Source organism: Aulonocara stuartgranti (assembly GCF_965226115.1).
Source record: "Aulonocara stuartgranti genome assembly, chromosome: 19".
Taxonomy (NCBI): domain Eukaryota; kingdom Metazoa; phylum Chordata; class Actinopteri; order Cichliformes; family Cichlidae; genus Aulonocara; species Aulonocara stuartgranti.
In genome coordinates, this window is record NC_138955.1 from 17,356,307 (window position 1) to 17,376,111 (window position 19,805).

The 19,805-nt window shown below is 39.3% G+C and overlaps 1 protein-coding gene and 1 long non-coding RNA gene across 2 annotated transcripts in view; one reads left to right on the top strand and one right to left on the bottom strand.

Annotated features, from left to right (window-relative positions):
- Positions 1–19,805, bottom strand: part of LOC309695832 — a 350,850-nt gene that overhangs the window by 181,169 nt on the left and 149,876 nt on the right. The gene's annotated exons all lie outside the window — the stretch shown is intronic.
- Positions 1–19,805, top strand: part of LOC309695821 (leucine-rich repeat and fibronectin type-III domain-containing protein 5-like) — a gene marked incomplete at its 3' end in the record, with an annotated part of 120,866 nt that overhangs the window by 1,753 nt on the left and 99,308 nt on the right. The window lies entirely within an intron of this gene.

Genomic DNA, 19,805 nt, shown 5'->3' on the forward strand with positions numbered 1-19,805 from the left:
GTTTGCGTGCGCTGGCACGCGTGAGACAGCGAAAGGGGGGGCGCTACCGCTGAATAGCATAGGCCAGTATAGTTTGTGTGCACAACATAAAAAGTACAATATCTAAATAACAAGAAATTGTATCCATTTATTGATTAATTTCAAGGTTTCTTGCATTTTCAACCCATTGCGCTGATCTTGACTCTGCATCAGAGCAGATTCTGTGCTGGCCCATCAAAAGCTGCTCGGCTGCTGTAAATGTGGCATCCACAAAGATATAAAGTCTACAGGGTGATAGTAGATATGCTTACACAACAGAAGCAAACTGCCAAAACCACAAGCCTTACACATATTTGCTCAGCTCTGGAGTGTGGTCCACTGGCGCTCCATGTAAACATGGTCATCCATGCCTGCAGTTCAAAAACCATCAGTTAAGTTTAATGTTTGTTTTACGTATCATTTTTGACAGTGTGTAGCTGGAAGGTTGAATATCCCTCCAGCCCACAGGAAGTATTTGTATAAAGAAATGAAAGCAGTTTTGAGCTGGCATTGTGCTCCATCCCTTGGCTGAGACTCATTCCTGCATTATAATGTATGAAACACAGAAAAAACACACACAAAATGGCTGCAATGAAAGTGGCTCTAATAATAAAATAACGTTTATGATGGGATATGCTGTTGTTTGTTGCTGTCATTCCAAAAAAAAAAAAAAAAAATCCTGTCCACAGATGTCCTTTCAGGGGGTTCATTTAAAGCAGAATGAAAATTATTCACCAATTATGTGTATTTTTTTTTTAATTTATTATGCCTGTCATAGAAAATTTTACTAATCTAACCAAATTTGTTCCCATGTCATCATTACCCTGTCTGTGGGGTTTCTTCTTTTGTCTTTCCCACGGTTCTGCATTTTGCTGGATTGGAGTTTCGTCAGTTTGTACTAGTACAGTACAGTAGCTTGCATTGATTGATCAAGGCAATAAATTTATGCACACGAGCCACTCGTGCTGGTGCTAATGGCCCGTGGATATGGAGGCATTATGCAAATGAATCCCCTGCTCTAGAAAAAGAGTGTGGGTGAATGAGCGAGGAGAGAAACTGGTGATTTTTGGTCCATTTTAGTTGTGTTTAGCCTCCTCTTTATGCCTGAAAGGAGTGGTTTACCATGCCATTAGGTTTTGGATAAATGACACTGCATGTGTGTTACAAACTGAGTTTTCATTTTGAAAGACTTGGAATGAGTTTCTATTAAAGCTACTTCAGAATAGTTGCTGAGGTTTGATTTACCTGGGTTACATCAGTGTAAAATTTATAGCATTTGATGAGCATCTGATGGGCTTGTAAGGCTTGGTTTATGCTTTTGTGTGTGGTGATGTCTATGAAATTTCTCTCAGGCGTAGGTGTGATTCAGAAGCATTATTCTTTACCTTGCATTACCACAACCCCAAAGCGAGGTGGTGAGGCTGTTATTTATTCTTTATTAAGGCCATCTTTTTTTCCCTCTGTTTATCTGTCTCCAACTTTTTCCCTCTCTCTTTCCTCTCTCTGTTTAGCTATCTGACAGAGGGCTGCAGGATCCTGCAGAGTGGGTGGTGGAGCTCTAATTCAATTTATTCTACTGCTCAGAGACAGACAGAGAGAGCAGGGGAGATAGTGAGAGAAAGAGGGAGAGGGATGGAGACCACAGATGTTAGGGAACATTTCCTATTAGCAGAGGAGAGGGAGGCCTTATAGGGAGCTGGCCTGACGATGTGACATCTGGAATGCTTCTGCAGCTGTCTGAAATTATGTGTGCATGAGTGTGTGGTCATTATCGAGTGAAACAACATGTCCTTAAAATGCCATCAGAGTCTGGAGGACCAAACAAAAAAAAAACCCCTATTCTTCTGTCTGTTGTTCACTAAACTATCAGCTGAGGCACGCATGAGTGACAGCTCAGAGCTGTCAGACAAAGTGACCGGTGACATTCACTGAGCTTGTTTCTTCCAGTAAAAAACAAGCAGCTGAGATCCTGTTATCTTACAGTATGTTGTCAAAAATACTGCGTGGAAAATAATCTATTAAATGACTTTTCTGTCATAAACCACAGAAGTAAGTAAACCCCCAGTCAAGACTTTTTATTAGATCTTAAAGTAGCTCTTAAAAAGCCAGTATGACTGTGTCAGAGTCACTGTTTCCTAACTGGTTGAGATGTTTCTCATTATGTAATTAGAGCTATTCTTTCTGATTGGTATTGGAGTCTCACGTGGCATTTGTTTGCATTAATCTTCGCTGATAATACCTTATCGCTGAAGTGTGTCTGTCTTATTGCCCCTTAATATGCCCCATAATTAAGCATTTTTCTCAGAGACTGTCGGTGTTCTCTTTATTTTAGTAGAACATGTCAAGTTTAATTAGGTGCATTCAGCTATGTATCTGCAATCAGCGATGATGTGCCTCACGATTTGATTTGGGTCCTCATTTCTTGTGTATATGCTTCCATTAAGTGAATTATTATGGAAAGCGGCTGATATACAAATAACACAGCAGCTGGAGGAAGCCAGAGGGAGTGTGGGTTGGAACTGTGCCTCCCATATCATATATTTCCATGTTTTTTTTGTTTTGTTTTGTTTTTTTATCTCACCAAAATATTGTTGTTTTTTTTCACTCTGACATTAACCACAAATTTGCCTACAATGCATCAATCGTTTGTTTGAAGAATATTATACATAATTCCTGAATGTTAACCCAATTCAGTGGTTTCTGTTTGAGTTTAGAAATTTAGCATTTCAGATCTTAACTACAAAATTCACTGCTCCATTTGCTTAGAAACAAAAGCAAATCCATAAATAATAACTATATAGAATTTACCAGTTAACTAGTTAGCTACTAAGTTACTTAATTAATAGTCTTTCTCTGTAAGGCAGGATTAGTCTTTGGCTGATTGGTAGCTCTAGTTAAGATCCTGATTGAAACTCATTACAAGGTCTGTAATTATTGTTGAATAGATTTGTATAGATTTGTAAAGTTATCTCATCAGCTTCTTAAGTGCAGCTTCAACACACAGTCTTTGTTTGTAGTAGATATGTACTATTTTTCTTCTCATATGGTCTCTTTCTTTCTTACGTAAGTTACATAATGTTCACACCCACATTAGCCACCCCACCCCTCCCCATGCTACCTTTTTCCACACACCTGCTGCTTCACAATCACCTGTGATGTGTCTGACACTGCATCCTGCTTTAGGAAGCCGGTGGGGAGGGTGTTTGGGTGTACGTTTGGCTGTGCGTGTATGATGGTGTGAGCATGAAGACTGTGTGACATGACAGATGTGAGGCATGTTGGGCAATAATGAGCTGTGTGCAGCACAGATAACTGAATGTGACACAATACAGATTTCTGGCTCAGTGCCTACAGCACTGTTACCGTGTCTGTGTGTGTATCTGTCAGTCTACTACTGTGAATGACACATATGCATTAGGTACAGGCTGATTAAGTAGACATTCACATTAACCTATGGGCCAGATTTGTTAAGTGGGAAGCATTGGAAAAATGTGATTCCACTCACATGGGAATGCAAAGTTGTGATCTACTTAAAATGTGCTAATTTATAAGCAAGTAATGTAATAGCCAGCATTCAACCAAGACCAGGGGGCAGCTAAAGAAGAATTGATTTGTTTTTGAATTTAAATGTAAACTGTTAAAAATTGCTTGAGGTTGTGTGTTAAGTGTTTGTGCTCTTTGGGTAAATCTGTCTGCTCCAGAGGAACTCAGGACTTAGCCATAGGAGGGCGTCAATTACAGTACAATCAGATTCTGACCCATCCATTTATTAATCCAATTACTGTTATTGTAAATCTGTGAATCACATTCATGTACTTGGGTGATGAGGGCGATGATTTAGTGAAGAGCTGCAGAACAAAAGTAAAGTTTTGCCACTTTGCTCACAGCTTCAAGCCATCCATATGTGCTGATTATGCATCTATCCAGCAATTGTTCCCCATCTTTGAAAACACCAGCAAGTGCAAAAACAAGACTTGTTTTTAAAAAAAGATTCAACACAGTAAATACTGAGCCATGAATTTAGTAAATCACGCTTGTGAGATTCATTTAAACGCTCTTCTTCTAAAATTTTGTATACTGAAAGCACAATTCGTTATTTCTCGTTGAATGCATATGTAATAAATCCTACAATTAAAAGCTTTAAACGATTAGCTACCAAGGAGGAGCACCATTAATTCATTCTTGTAGGCTTAAATATTACCAGGCTGTTACACATTAACATTAACACGCTGTAAACATTAAACAGACAAATTTGAAATCACGCAGGAAAAATTGATTAATAACAAACCCCTAATGTTTTATTTCCCAACGTGCTGATCACCTTTAATCAGCTTACAATCTCTTGAGTCTGTCATTTCTGGTTGAACGACCAATCCCCCAGCTCCAGGCTTCTGCTGACACCTATCAAAGATATGTCTCTGCAATTTAAAACTGTGAAAACCAAAATTCCAAAAGCATTTCTGTCTGGAGAAATGTGTGTGTCTTCACTAAGTGGGCATTTTTAAATCTTCATTTTAAATGACTTTCTGCTTCCTAAGTTAAAGAGCATCCTTTGTGGTCCTGTGATGATTAGATATTGTGAGCCCTAAGCTCTTACTCCTGAACTAAGTTTACCCTTGTGGATTCTGTTACTGAGTATTTTCAAAATTAGAAACTGCATTTTCAGCATTTTGCCTCCATCAACCTGATGTACATGACAAAGTTAGTGATAAAGTTCATTATCCGGAGTAAATGCATCTAATTATGTAAACTAATAGAGTACATAAATTAAATAACCAGCACATGCAATCTCATTTTCAGTAATTTGAATACAGTGAAAGAATTGCCAAGTTGCAGCACAAGCATTTTAGCATATGCATAACTGTTTTTACTGTCAACACAAGACTAATTACAAATATTGCAGAACTGTTTTTATCAGGACACTTCAGCAGACATGCACTCCATCTGTGAAACTGGACCACACGCTGCAAAACACTGCATTAGCTTAACACAGTCCTATGCACAGTCCTATGGTATAGTAGCTTTCTGAACCAGTCCCAATAGTGAAGTGTGTGGAACATTTTATAAATCAGGATGCTTTGTAGCATTTTCCTTTCAAAATATTATGAAATTTCTTCTCCAGACATTGACGAGAGGATAAGACTGAGACACAGATATTTGATAACATCTTCTGACCTATAGCACCTTGGAAGTAATTTTTAATGTCAGTTCAGTAAGATATTACCTGGACTTAATGATTTCCCATGGAGCATTAGCCATTTCCAACCTCACCATCCTCTGCCTACAGAACGGCTGACAGAATTGAGTTTGTGCAACTCTAGATGGCTGTGAGTCCTCAGCCTCCGATAACAAAGCATTGAGACAATGTGTGCATGGTTTGTTTTGCTAATCCTGTTTTACAAATTTGTATTTGTATGTTCTCCCCAACTGTCATGTCTTGTGTACCATGCAGGAGTGTCACTTCAGTGTCTTACATAAAAAAAAAAACTTCTTGTATGAAAAGTTTCTTTCATGACAGTACCACTTTTTTCACAATAGAATACACATCAGAAACACAGAAAGTGGTGATGCTATATTTTGTTTAATTAGAAGCATGTGTAGTTCCCCAGCAGACTGTGTTTTTTTTTTTAAGTTATCCAAAAACACACTTACCTGAAAAAAGTATACACTGGCTTGATATAGAATTATGAAACGAGTAGCCAAAAGGTGAACAAACAACACCAAACACTTGGCATTTAAACAGGGACCACAATCCATTGCCAAAGACAACATTTGAGAGCACTTACTCACACTGTGTTGAAAGAATAGTGTTTAAAGTGGTTAATTACTCCACAGCCTCATCCCCCTTTCTGTGTAAATGCTTTCATCAAGGTGGATTCCTAAATATCAGCTTTTGCAGTATACAATACTGCATTGCTGGCCTAACTTTAGGTGTATTTTTTTTTAAACTTGTTGGAAAAGTCTCTGCTAGGCCATTCCCCTAAAAGAGTGCTTTCACAGTTACCTTATCAAGTAAGATGGAAGTTAAAACCACTATGAATATTCCTCCCTTTTCACAAAGCTGGTTGTGAAAGTTGGAGATTTCAGAAAATGAATAAAATGCTATATGCTGTATTGGACCTTGAAGATCAGATATATGCTATATTTCCACTGGTTTACATAGACCGATCAGGCATAATGCTATGGCTACCTACCTAATATTCTGTTGGTCTCCCATGTGTTGGGGAACAACACGTTATGTGCCAAAGCATCCCTGCCCTGTCAGGAGCACTCCTTCACTAGACCCCTGAACATGTGCAGTCATATCTGGCACCAACATGTTAGCAACAGACCCTGGGACTTCCATGGATTGGACTTGTTTGTCCAGCACATCCCACAGATGCTCGATTAGATTGAGAGCTGAGTAGTTTGGAGTCAACACCACAAACTCTTTGCTGTGCTCCATTTCTCAGCCATTTTTACTTTGTGAGTGGGCTCTTTATCCTTCTGAATGAGACCACAGCCACCAGGGTGTAATCTTTCCATGAAATGGTGTACATGGTCTGCAACAATGCTTAGGTAGGTGGTACGTGTCTTTGTCCCGTCTTCATCCGCTCACCCCCAACCGCCCCCAGATGGCTGCCCCTCCCTGAACCTGGTTCTGGTGGATGTTTATTCCTGGTGAAAGGGAGTTTTTCCTTCCCACTGTTGCCAAAATGTTTGCTCATAGGGGGTCATATGATTGTTGGGGTTTTCTCTGTTTTCTTTGTATTGAGTCTTTATCTTACAGTATAAAGCGCCTTCAGGCGACTGTTGTTTTGATTTGGCGCTATATAAATAGAATAGAATAGAATAGAATAGAATTGAATTCAGTTGAATTAGATATCAAAGTAAAATGCACATGGATGGCAGGACCCAAGGTTTCCCAGCAGAACTTTGCTCAGAGCATCACACTGCCTCTACCACTTTGCGTTCTTTCCATAGGGTATTCTTGCGCCAGGTGTTCCCCAGGTAAGCAACGCACATGCACACAGCCATCCTCGTGATTAGGGATGGGTATCGTTTAGGTTTTATCCGATACCGGTGCCAAATCGGTACTTTTGAAACGGTGCCGGTGCTTAAACGGTGCTCGAACCGGTGCTTAAAGAATGGAGAACACAAACTTTGTCCAAAAACCTCTCATGTTCAGCTGGTTTTTTTTGTAAAAAGATAACAATGTGTGCCTTTTCTGCAGCTATGTGGCATATATGGTATCACTCTTGGCTGGAAGCAGTGCTTAATCAATGGGAAAAACACAAACTTTGTCCAAAAACCTCTCATGTTTAACTGTTTTCCACTTTTTCTTTGGTCATTTTAGCCTTTTTGGCCAGGGTGAAGGGAGTATCTGCCATCAAACAAGAAGACAGCCGCATGTAGCTATGACGATGTTTGCTAGTTCACCTTACCTGCATTAATGTAATAACGTGGTTAGCCTACTCAACGTAAATTACACACGAACAACATGAAGCTACTCATGCAGAGAAGAACGGCTGCTGCTGCCATCATCATTTCTGCTACACTGGCAGGGCTAGGGGGCAGGACTCTATTCTTCGGGTTTTTGGGGGATGTTCCTCCGGGTCCGATAACTGGCAACCCACCCGACGTACACGGTGTGAGGTCTCGCAGCAAGCTATCAAATACGGCGCATTTCTCGGCTTTTTAAAAAAACGCTATGCGTCGCCAGCTGTTTAATCGGATTCTTGGTGTTACCTCCTTTGACAGTATCACAGTATCAGCTTAAAGCACTTGTTGCAGGCTGCTGAGTTTGCATATTTTGCTGTGAAGTACAGCCAGACTTTCGACCGCTTCGCCTTGGGCATTTTTAATCTGTAGCTCTGCTCTAACAGAACGTACGTACCTGGCCCCGCCTACTATCCTCGGAAACGTAAAATGATTGGCTAGAAGTGTATCACAGCTCAGGAAAAAAAAGCACCGAAATAAAGCACCGAAATGTGCGCTGCTTTTCGGTCTGGTTACTACCGTTTATGTCAGAACCGGTGCCATCATGGCACCGGACACCGGTACCCATCCCTACTCGTGATGGAAAAGAAAATGTGATTTATCAGACTAGGCCATCTGCTTCTATTGTTCTGAAGCAGGGTAGGCAGTTAGAGCTAGGCGAGTCTCCTCGCTACTGGCTAAAACTAGTTTCATAAGCTTAATTACAGAAGAAACAACAAATACATCCAAAGAAGATATTGACTACTTGACTGTCACTTCTTTTAAAACTAGATTATAAAAAAAAATTAAACAACTTTGTGTAAAAGTACTGAAGCCAACAAGTATAGTTTGTTGCTCTTCACATGTATACCAAGGGCTATAAAGGGCTACAATTTCTACACTGTACAGAAAGGTGGATGGCTTAAAACAGCACAGTCAAAAGACAATGCAATAATGCCTTGCCTTCTTTATGGCTTGTGCTACACAACATTTAAAGCTATATTATGGAGCTACACCTTTCAGGACAATGGACGTTAACATGAAGCAAGTAGTCATTTCAGCACCACGGACAGCTCAGTGTGCTCCAGTAGTTTGACTGTTTGAGGCTACAAACAGGTTGTAAAGGCTTTAAAGAGTTCAGTGATGGTCAACTGATGTTTTTGTTTGTTTGTTTATGCTTCTCTCTCTCTCTCTCTCTCTCTTTTGACGCAGGGCTGAAAACCGAGTAGATTAAATGGTGCATTTAATTAAGAGGCTTGGAATCAGGAAGTCAGAGATCAGTGTTGGTTCTTGCCAACTATAGCTACATTTAGCCTAGCTTGTTAGTGCATGCCATCTGTTCACACGCAGATTAACGCTACACAGCAGGCCGGCCCGTAGCAATAGGTGCATTTTGCAGTGCGACAGAGTATAGGTTGCTGTTTAGCAGACTTGAATTCCTTGGGAAGTCTTTGGGTTAAGTGTACTAAAAGGTCATCTTTTTAAGTTGTAATTATTAATACAATACAATGGAGGTCATGATTGTGTTGTTTTTTCCTTTTGAGCTATGACATTGTGTCTCATTAAACTCCCCAACTCCAAGTTAATAAAATAAATGCTTCTTGTGAAAGTGCAGAGCTGAAAATATTATATTCAATGCACAGTTAAATCTCATTTGCATCCATATGTGCTGGTTGTTGTTTAGGGTTCCATGCTGATTTGTTTTCTTTTACTCTTATGTGAAGCCTGCACATAATAGTATGTTTTAGGGTGCTTTTGCTTTCACTTGAGGTTTTATCCATCTGCTTTATAAGCAATAACGACCTCCAAATCACTGCATCCCACTTAGCTAGCTTTTACACCAAATACTATAAATAGCACCCAGCTAATCCTAGTTGCTGGCTATATCTTTATTTATTTCTTTACTCTTTCTGCTTGGCAGTAACCTGAGCTCAGCAAGCTGCATCCCAGCAACAAACACTTCAAAATCTGATGACTTGATATGTGTGGCTAAGGGATATTGATATGGTTAGAGGCATTTTCCAAAAACTTTGAGGATGCTGAGCAGTTAATTATTTTGGGGGGAAAAAAAACAGCTGGGGCACAGTGTAGCAAGTCTAAAACAGATTGCTTGGACAGCGACTGAGCTGTGTGTTTGCATTAGATTAGAAAAAACTGTACATATAGAGGTTGAAGTTGTGGAAGCATTTTTGCAAGTATTTTGTAGGATTTAAATCTCCTTCAAGGAATGTGATTAAGCATATTAGCCCTGCACAGTTCACTTGACCATTTTGCAATCTTCAAAAATACATATTTCTTTAACCTTGTGTTGTTAGTGTAGAAGACAGTAAGGCAGGATTCACGCAGTTTAATGCGTCTTTGCTCTCACTTAGTTTGAACAAGGTGATGTTGTGTGTTGTTGAAATGAATCATGGATCCAAGACTTTGTCTTGCATGCTCTGCTTGCACTCAAAGTTGACGTTTTTTTGGGCAGCTGCTGCTAGCCAGTCAAATTACAGAATGAAAATAACACCACAGGAGCAGGGCTCCTGCAGTTCAACAGAATATGTAAATAAGCAAATAGAGAGCCGAGACAAAATACTTAAATATTTTAAAATGCCATGATTTTTTGTTGACAACAAACTATTACAGCTGCTCTTTTTGGTGGTTAGATCAAATGAATCCATAGATCAGCAGATACTCTTTATGGTCTCTCCCCCCGCCTCTGTGTGTGTGTGTGTGTGTGTGTGTGTGTGTGTGTGTGTGTGTGTGTGTGTGTGTGTGTGTGTGTGTGTGTGTGTGTACACTCATAGCCTTAGGGGCTGTTTGTCTGTGATAATGAGCTGTCATTTTGTCAGTCAGAATGGCTTGATCTATCTACCACTCTGCTTTCTCACAAACATAAGCACAAACAGAAACAGAAAAAAAGAGTTGTTTTAACATACTTCTATCTTTATAGCCTTATCTGCACTTGTGCTCTTAGTACAAAACAGACAATTTACACACAGGGAGCCGTGGCTGAAGTTTCGCATTTTGCTCTTGGTCTTAATTATTTGGACCTGAGGAGCAGTGGGATCAGTATTTAGATGTTTTATGGTTACATAAGCTTTGAGGGCCAATGAATATTCTAATCTTGCAGAGTAACAGATGTGAACCATGTCCAAACGTATTTTAAAAACACTAACCTGTTATTAAGACACAACAGTGTGGCTAGACAGCTTCCAGAATGAGGAAGCTGTGTGGTATTAAGAATGGGTTTACTATTCTCATGCTTTGTATCTGTTGCATAACATTTTGTGGAATAACAGATGGGAATTATAGTGATTTATTAGTTGGCAGTTAATACTGTAACATTAAAGCTTACATATGAATAAACACAATTTTTTTTCCATTAATGCAGCAGACTTAAAAAACTGCTAATAATCTCCACTCCTTGAAAATGGTAGACCGCTCTGCCTTTTATATTTTGCCATACATGATATTTAAATGTAAGTGTACTTAATCTTTTTTCTCATTATGCCAATAAAGTTATGTCACATGTGGCACAATGCTTGATGAGACACTTTGTATGTAAGAACATTTCTCAGGGCTCTAGACTAAGTTTTTGCCACGGTTGCACTGGTGCACCTAAATTTTTTTTGTTAGGCGTACCCAAATTTTTCAACCGCATAGCTTAACATTGCAGTTTTACATGTGCACTTTTTTGGGGGGGGGAATGCTGTCCATGCAGACAAAATTGATTTGTAAATGATTAAGTAACAATCTTGGGCTTAAAGTGCTTTAATATTGCCTACAATATTGCCAAAGAGTGCCAAACCTAATCATAATCTCGGCCTCCTCTGATGACCTGGTTGCTGCTGCCTGCCGCTGAAAGGCAGTGGGGAGAGGGGACACTTGGGCAGTGCATTTATCGCAGCAGATAATGTGTTTTCTGGATACACTGTGCTTTTTCAGCGTTCAAAGATTGATGGCACCGTGTCAGAGCACTGGCTATGAATTTCAGACGTATTAGGCCTTAACAAAAAAGTTATCAATCGTTCTTTTCAACTTTTCTCATTACCCACAGGAAGGAGATTTTCCTGGCCTGGCTTTTTATAGCAGGTAACCTTAAAAATATTCTGCAATATAAAGAAAGTATAAATTTCTTCAGTATTGAACAGCAGAAATTAGGCTTTCTGAGGTCATTTAAGTAAAAAAAAGATAGCGGTCGACAGCGCTGTAAATAATGTTAGACTGGTGGGTAATAAGCGAATGAATAATGTAGAAAACAGAGATTTGAGATGGGAAACTGTTCTTGAAGTACACACAGAGAAAGAGAGCTGTGCGTGAAGTGCGATTTTTATCGTGGTGGAAGCAAGACAGCAAAAGTAAGAGGGAATTCATGACAAAGTTTATCAAATGTGAAGCGTAGTTTGCTGCTTCTTTTGCTGCTGGTTAAGTGAATTTTGGTTGGAGAGAGATAAAACCTGCAGCTCAGAATCTAGCGCAAAAAAAGACGCAAACACAGCTCTCACCCGACGCATCAGAATCAGTGAGCTGTTGACTTTCAGCCCCAATGGCGTGTCCGTGTACGTGCCGTCGGGTGAGAAAGCCGAGAAAGAGAAAGCTGATTCTGATGCGTCGGGTCGGCGCTCTGTGTCTACGTCTTTGTGTGGAATCCGTTTATCTGCTCTCATTTGCTGTTTGGTGGTTGTTGAAATAGTTTCGTGAGCTTTAACCTGAGATTCTGGCGTTTTTGGCAAAATACATTTATATTCAAAAGTCAATTCACGATTTAATGAATCGATATCACTTTATTCAAGCTACTCACCTCTCTCTGTCCACCGGCACTTTAAAACATACAGACGGACTACATGAATATCTGGAACCCGACCAATCAGAGAGGTCCTGCCCCTGACTATCTCTGATTGGTTTAGACCACAATAGGGGCATGTGTCTGTTGTTGACCACACAGAGACGTTCAGAGTTGCAGAGACTTTTTTTTTTTTACTCGAACAGTTGGTCACACAAGTTTTCTTTTAGTCGCACTATTGGTCGCACTCTAGAGCCCTGTTTGTACATTAAAACAAATATGTTATTATAAAGGAATTCATGTTAGGGAACTGCAACATTGTGGTTTGTATGAGCATCCACTACTATAGTTTGCAAACATTAACTTATGTGCAGACTTGTATCACAATGCCCAAAATAGATTTTCGCTTTTTTTCCAGATTAAATCAGTAAGGTGCTAGTTTAAAATTGATGGAGAGGCCTTGTAAGATTGATATCATGACTTGCAATCTGTATCAGGAGTGTCTGTTGTGCAGGAAGGGCTGAAAAAAGCATGATTAATGGAGAAGATGCAGGGAGTAGCAGAGTGTGGATTCATGAAGCACAAACACACATTCTTTCCTGCAAGTGTGTGTACACACACACACACACACACACACACAAAGCATCTACTTATGTAGGCAACTATTTGCACACGCACAAACATAGCAAGTAGGCTGATAAAAGGATGTACCACATTGCTGCAGCTGTCCTCTGGGAACTAAAGTGGAGGCTTGATACAGCCATTTACCATCACCACACAATGACTCAGCACATTTACAAGATATGGACTGGGCACACTTTTTTGCATACATTAACTCATTCACTGCCAATGGCTGGCAGTGAATGAGTTAAGAGTAATTCTTGGTAGGTTTTGATCTCAGTCTTGATTACAACTGGGTGTGGTTATTGTAGTAGACCAGAATAACATCTAATGATTCAAAGTTGTGGAAGGGTCGTGTGTTTGCTGGAAATGCAAGAAAGTGAAAATCTTGTTCTGGTTGACCTCTGGTGGTTTATCCTTTCCCATCTGTAGCACTGTGGTGACAAAGTTGCTACGTGACATTTTCAACTGTGGAAAACAGTAAAATACTGATTTTCACATTGGTCTATCTACCCTGGAGGTCCTTTTACTGAGACCAGGCCTGTGTCTCTCAATAAAATGTAACCCAACACCATTGTTAGATGATTTCTATGCTTAAACAAACTAAAGTGAGTATAACATCCAGTTCTTTATTTCTGCTGCATTCAGTGCGTGGTAGCATCAACTAATCTGGCTGATAATAAATGAGGTGTTGAATTGAGAATTTTTGCACGCCGAGGTTTCATTTTGGCCTCACAATTGTGATCACTGATTGAATGTTGAAATGTTTTTCAGGTGGAAATTAAAATTCCTGAAGCTTAAGGTTTAGCAATGTTAAGCTTTTCTTTTTCCTTCATGAAAAAAAAATCTCAACCGGCAGTCTAATTCCTTATGTGATGATTTTGATCGAACTCTCAAGGTGTCAGATTACAATTTAATTTTTTGGTAGTTTTAAGTAAATGCTTTACAAAACAGCATTCTCTCCCCTTCACAGTTCTTCAGGGCTGCATTCAGCCCAAACAAAATGTATCAAAACGTAATCTGCTTTAAGTTCAATTCAATTTCAATTCAGTTTTATTTATATAGTGAAAAATCATTTATATTCTAAGGTAAAGACCCTATAAAATGAATAGTTTACTATTAACTTCTATTGATAGTAACTAGTGATTGAATATAGTTGTGGTGTATAAACACACAGGGAGGGAAAAAGAAATGCTCAGTGCACCCCCAGGGAAGCCCCCAGCAGCCTGAGCCTATTGCAGCATAACTAAAGGATGGTTCAGGATCACCTGGACAAGCCGTAACTATGAGCTTTATCAAAAAGCAAAGCTTTGAGCCTAATCTTAAAAGCAGAGAGTGTGTCTGTCTTGAAAATCCAAACATACAGTTATGTTGCCACAGTCTGAAACCCATCTACTACTCTCTTGACCTCCGCTCTAACGGCAGTGCTCACTACTTTTTAGGCTTCTGTGCAGTCAGTGATATCCAGGCCAAGACCTTCTGTTCTGTCTTCCAGTCTCTATTTACATGACTTATAATTCATGACTCACATGAATTATAAAAGCTTGTAAAAATTAAATGGTTGGCATACAATTTAGCCCATGGTGTCAACACTGTCCTTCTTTGTTCCCCACAAAGGGTTTTGCATACAACTTGCAAGGTCAAATATACGTGATTAGTACTACTTGGACTATAAATTGAAACCAGAAAGCTTCTATGTACCAACAATGTTGTTTATTCCTTCTGATTTATATGCAAGGAATGTAGATTGTTAGCATGCCTGCCAAGCAAGCTTTTATGTTACAGTGTTTTCACACACACCACTTTTGATAAAGCCTATTTTCTACACTTACACCATTTTGGCCCGATCCCATTGAAAAATGCAGCTCATGGTTGCAGATTCAATGTTCATGCTCTGACCTTTAGTTTTGGAATGCTACTTTTTCCTTAGCTTTATGCACATTTATCTTTTTGTGGAAAATAAGTTAAGAAAGTTATAGTATACATCGTGGTCTGCACCGTCCTACATTGACTAATGGCTACATTGCAATACTGACCTTTGTTAGGGTTTGCTGAGGGAGAACCTCAGCATAACACAACAATTTACATCTCCTCTTCTTGCTCCCAAAGATAACAAGTGGCAAGACAGAGCTGCAGTCCACAGAGATTTGATTTAATTGTTAGTGTGAGGATCGACCAAAACAAATAAAACTAACTCAGGTTTCATGAAATGAAAAGAAAAGAAAACATCTTACCTTCCTCAATCCAGAAAAAAGAAAATATGACAAAACAGGCTTCTCACTGCTACCAGGATGGTTCTTTTATAATGTATTTACGTTATACACTACAGATGGCTGTCAGTGAGCTTTTAAAGGGCATCAGTGAAGTTTCAGTTTTAACTATTGTAATAAACACAACATACTCATCTGGAATCACAAATCGCTCACAAATAAGCCTACATTTGGATAAGCCGTTAAGTTAAAGACTAACTGCAAACTTTCATTGCTCCATATACCAAGTAAACCAAAATGTTTGACAGTAATAATTGCATAGCAGTGGAAGTCAGAGAGAGCTCTGTGCTGACGCCACTTTGCTGGGTTAGTTTTAATGAGTCCAGGTATATTGCAACATACAGTGAGTCACAGCCTGTGACCCAGTTGAGCTTTGTTGCTCAGCATGACCTCATTCTGACTGCACAGTAAAACAAATCTGATGCTACTGCAGCTGTTTGATTTGGCCGTAACACAATCTGGAGAAAGCTAAGAAGTTACCTGAGCTTTTCAAATGAGTTGTGCCTAATTTCACAGATCTTTAATGTGCTATGTAAAAATGTCACTCCTGCTTTCAAGCAAAGCCATAAATGCATTCAGTCATTTCTGGTGTTAAAACAAACTGCCCGATTTTTCAAACTGAATATACGGCTCATGTATTCCCATATGGAAAAGATATATATATATATATATAATATATATATATATAAATCTTATAAAGCTTGTATCTGTCTTCTGTGAAATTTGTATGAAAAACATACAAGAGTGAAAACAGATATAAGATCCCTTGAAAAATTACATAAATGAAACTTGTATGTTTTGGATACTTCCTAAAACAATATATGAAAGTAATGAGAAAGTGGCCACTTTCATGAGTAAATCATATAAGCCTTAAATGATTTATTATATGAAGCAAGCTAAAGCTGATGCAAGTCTTTTATAAGTTGTTTCTATTTCTTTTCCATATGGGTTATGTGGAAAAAGTGAAGTGTGTGTGTGTGTGTGTGTGTGTGTGTGTGTGTGTGTGTGTGTGTGATCTCAGGTGATGTTGAGCTAACAGAGAACAGGCTAGTTGGCCTTAATCTTACCCTGCATGTGTGTGTGGTAGCATTAGATGTGTCATACATACAGTAGCGGGTAACCAGTGCTCACAAGACCACACGCATATGCACATACACATGTTCATAGCGTGCATGATGAGATAAGCTTGTTAGCAAGGCTTTGGCTCAAAGGAAATATCTTATTGTGCCAACAGTATCTAGGCAGGTTTTATTTCCTTGCATGAGTGGCAGTAGGAAGCAGCCTATACGATCACAGTCATCACATGAAAAGGAGTGAAAAAGTATGTCTGATGTCAGCTTAAAAGCAAGTTTTAATTAAAGATTTACCTTTGACTTATATTAAAGTAAGTTGGCAAATACTTTAAACCATATACCCATTTAACATCACTATGACAGCATTGCCAGTAGCAATGTCATTTGAAACTTGCATGGGCTTAACTATAAATGCCAACCCATTTCCTTACATGGTTCCTAACATGTTTGCTATGCTAACCCAGTCTTGGTGGTACATCCTCTAGATGTCAAAATCAGGTTTTTCATGCATTTGTAATCCTCTTCCCCTTTCTTCTTTTTGATGGTTTTTTTTTTATGCTTTTATGTTTTTCCCTTCTTTCAGTGTGAATGTGTGTGATCATTATGTCGTGATCTCAAGCCATCTGGGTTGGCTGGCTTGTTTGCATATCTGGTGTTAACTGTTATACATATTCATGACCAGGGTCTAAACTGGCATGAATATTCATTTTGTCTTCGGGCTGTAGACGGGTGGAGTGGGTGTGATTCCAATCAGCAGAAAAGAAATTAACTCAACCTTTTGTGTGGTGGACAAGAACACTTGATGATTGCCATGGGCCTGTTGGTATGCCTGGTGAGCGTCGCGTGTATGCGGGCTATTGCATTTATTTAAGTCATGTGGCGGCCATTGGCAAACAGTGTCTTTGATACAGGAGAAGTTGAAAGCAGAAACAAAACAACCTCATGTTATGACACAAACATTTAAAGAGACATATCCTTCCCATGAAAGGGTATGGAAGCTGCTGGGCAAAGTTAAAGCAAAGTCCACCTCCATTTATCCAGTTTTGGGTTGCAGGTACGCTGGAGCCTGTCCCAGCTGTTATGGAGTGAGAGGAAGGGTACACCCTGAACAGGTCGCCACTCTTTCGCAGGGTTGATGCATACAGACAGACAACCAGTCACGCTGGCATTCACACATAAACACTTCACAACCGCATTCATTAATTAGTAGACTGTTTACTTACTGTTTGAGGGGATACACATCTACCGCACTTGTGGACTATTGTATAGATGACAAAAAAATAAATTTCAGTTGGTTTATATAAGCCGAAGGGCATCCAGAGCTGATGTTTTCCTCTATTCCTCTTGTTAAAGCCTGCGATTTGGACCTTGACATCTCTGTTCGCTGTGGCAGTATCAAAGGAAAATTTGTTTCTATATTTAATGTTACTTGATTTTCATCCAATGTGCCTGACGTGTTTCTGTCTTTGATGTACTCTTCTCTCACAACTTTGGATCCTCACTTCTGCCTTTGTGTTGGAGGAAAAACTGACAAACCCAATGATGATAAATGTGTGTGAAAATAGCAACAAGCAATGTTGGATGAGTAGATATCACCAAGAAATGTGTGATTAATTAGCAATAAAAACAAGTGTATGACTGCGATAACCAAAAGCAGGGCTGTATCACTTTGAAGCTGCCCAAACTTTGACCCTGAAGTATAAACCCCAGGAGACATATTCTCTCACAGGACTACACATTCAGCAAAGCACAATATCAAAAAGAGCCTTAGACCCTGTTTGAAGGAATAAATTATATTATAATTAAATACATTTTAAAGGTTAAGACAAAACTGATCAAAGAAAGAGAACCCGAGTGACACAATGCTAAGAATAACCCAAAGCCAACGTTGATAATGTGCCTTTCAATCAAGCAACAATGCAACACTCAAGTTAGAATCTGTAGGATTGAGAAGAATCACTTATACTAAATTAACTGCCATATATTCTGTTATAACCACAACGTTTACACAGAATTACAATGATTAGTTCAAGAGTAGCGCAAATAGCTTCCAGAGAACCACTGCTCGCCCTATGGTAGGCGGAAGAGTCTGTCTGTGTATTAGCCCTGAAAAAAAAAAAACGTTGGGACAGGCAACCTACCTGCAACCCAAAACTTGATAAGTTTTGGGTTGCAAAAGGAATTTGTATGCCCTAGAGGAAATTTGTAATGCAAGAGCTGGCCCAGGCATGTACCGAAAGCTTTCAGCTGTTCCTTTATTCACAATGGTTCACCAGACTGGGTAGCTCCATGTGGTGTTCTTTTGTTTTTTTTCTTTAAATTTAGTAGATGTTTACACTGGATGCCCTTCCTGACCCAACCCAACAGGTATTTGTGTCTCCTCTTAGTTCAATTCAATTCAGTTTTATTTATATAGCACCAAATCACAATGATAATTGTTTCAAGGCGCTTTATATTATAAGGTAGAGACCCTACAATAATACAAAAAAACCAGAGAAAACCCCAACGATCAAGCACTTTGGTGACAGTGGGAAGGAAAAGCTCCCTTTTAACAGGAAGAATCTTCGAGCAGAACCGGGCTCAGGGAGGGGCGGCCATCTGCCGAATGTTTAAACCAGTAAATTTGTATTGGTACAGTTATAACTGAAAAATACTTACATTTTTACTGACATGCGCTTTAATTTACCTGATATAAATGCATAGGCAACTGTAACGTACGACCATAAAGTTTTGGGAATGGTTCTAAATAATATCAGTGTATGTGTGCTAAATCCTTTCCAGTGTGTCAAAATGATCATCCTTGAACTTAATTTTTATTTCTGCAAAGTGGACCAAGTTGCTGGGAGCAAATCTGGAGAGTGGAAAAGGTGGTGAGCTAAGATTGTGTTGTCAACACACTCTGTGCTGGCACAAGCTGGCACACACCGAAGGGTGTTTCCATCAAGTGTTCTTTCTCAGATGCCTCAGGACATTTAGGAGAATTTTGAAATTACAGTCCAGCCTGGGGGACAAATTGAGGGTTCAGAACCCCTGGAATGTTAAAGAAAACAATTATAGTCCGTGCTTTGCTCAGCACCTGGAAAAAAATGCCTTGGGGCTTGGAAACTGTTGGACTGAAAAGTGCTTGCTGGTAGCTGGAAATCCAGCGTCCATTGGCAGTGATGATTACTTCAAATAAAATTCAGGCCAGTTTGAAACAGAAGTTGATGTTTGTTCACCGCACAAGTTTGAGGTCCACAGTGGCATTGCAAAGCACCCAGGGCAATCTATAAATAGTAGCCTCAATGGGATCTGTCTAGACATGCACAACAAGATCATCTTGAATGTGAGAATGGCCAGTTTTAAATTAGGTCAGGTGTTTGATTTTTGAGTTTTGATTACACCTCATATTTCTAACATGGTAGCTGAAAGGAGTCTTAACACTATGTTGCATTGCTTTTATAAAATGTGATTGAAAGGTTTAAATAATTTCAAATTGTGGTTAACTTTAGCACATGTTTACTTGTTTCTGACTTGGATGCTGCCATTTTAAAATATGCTAATAAACTGAATCAAAGGTTTTCTATATCAACTACAAGTGGAATGAGGGAATAA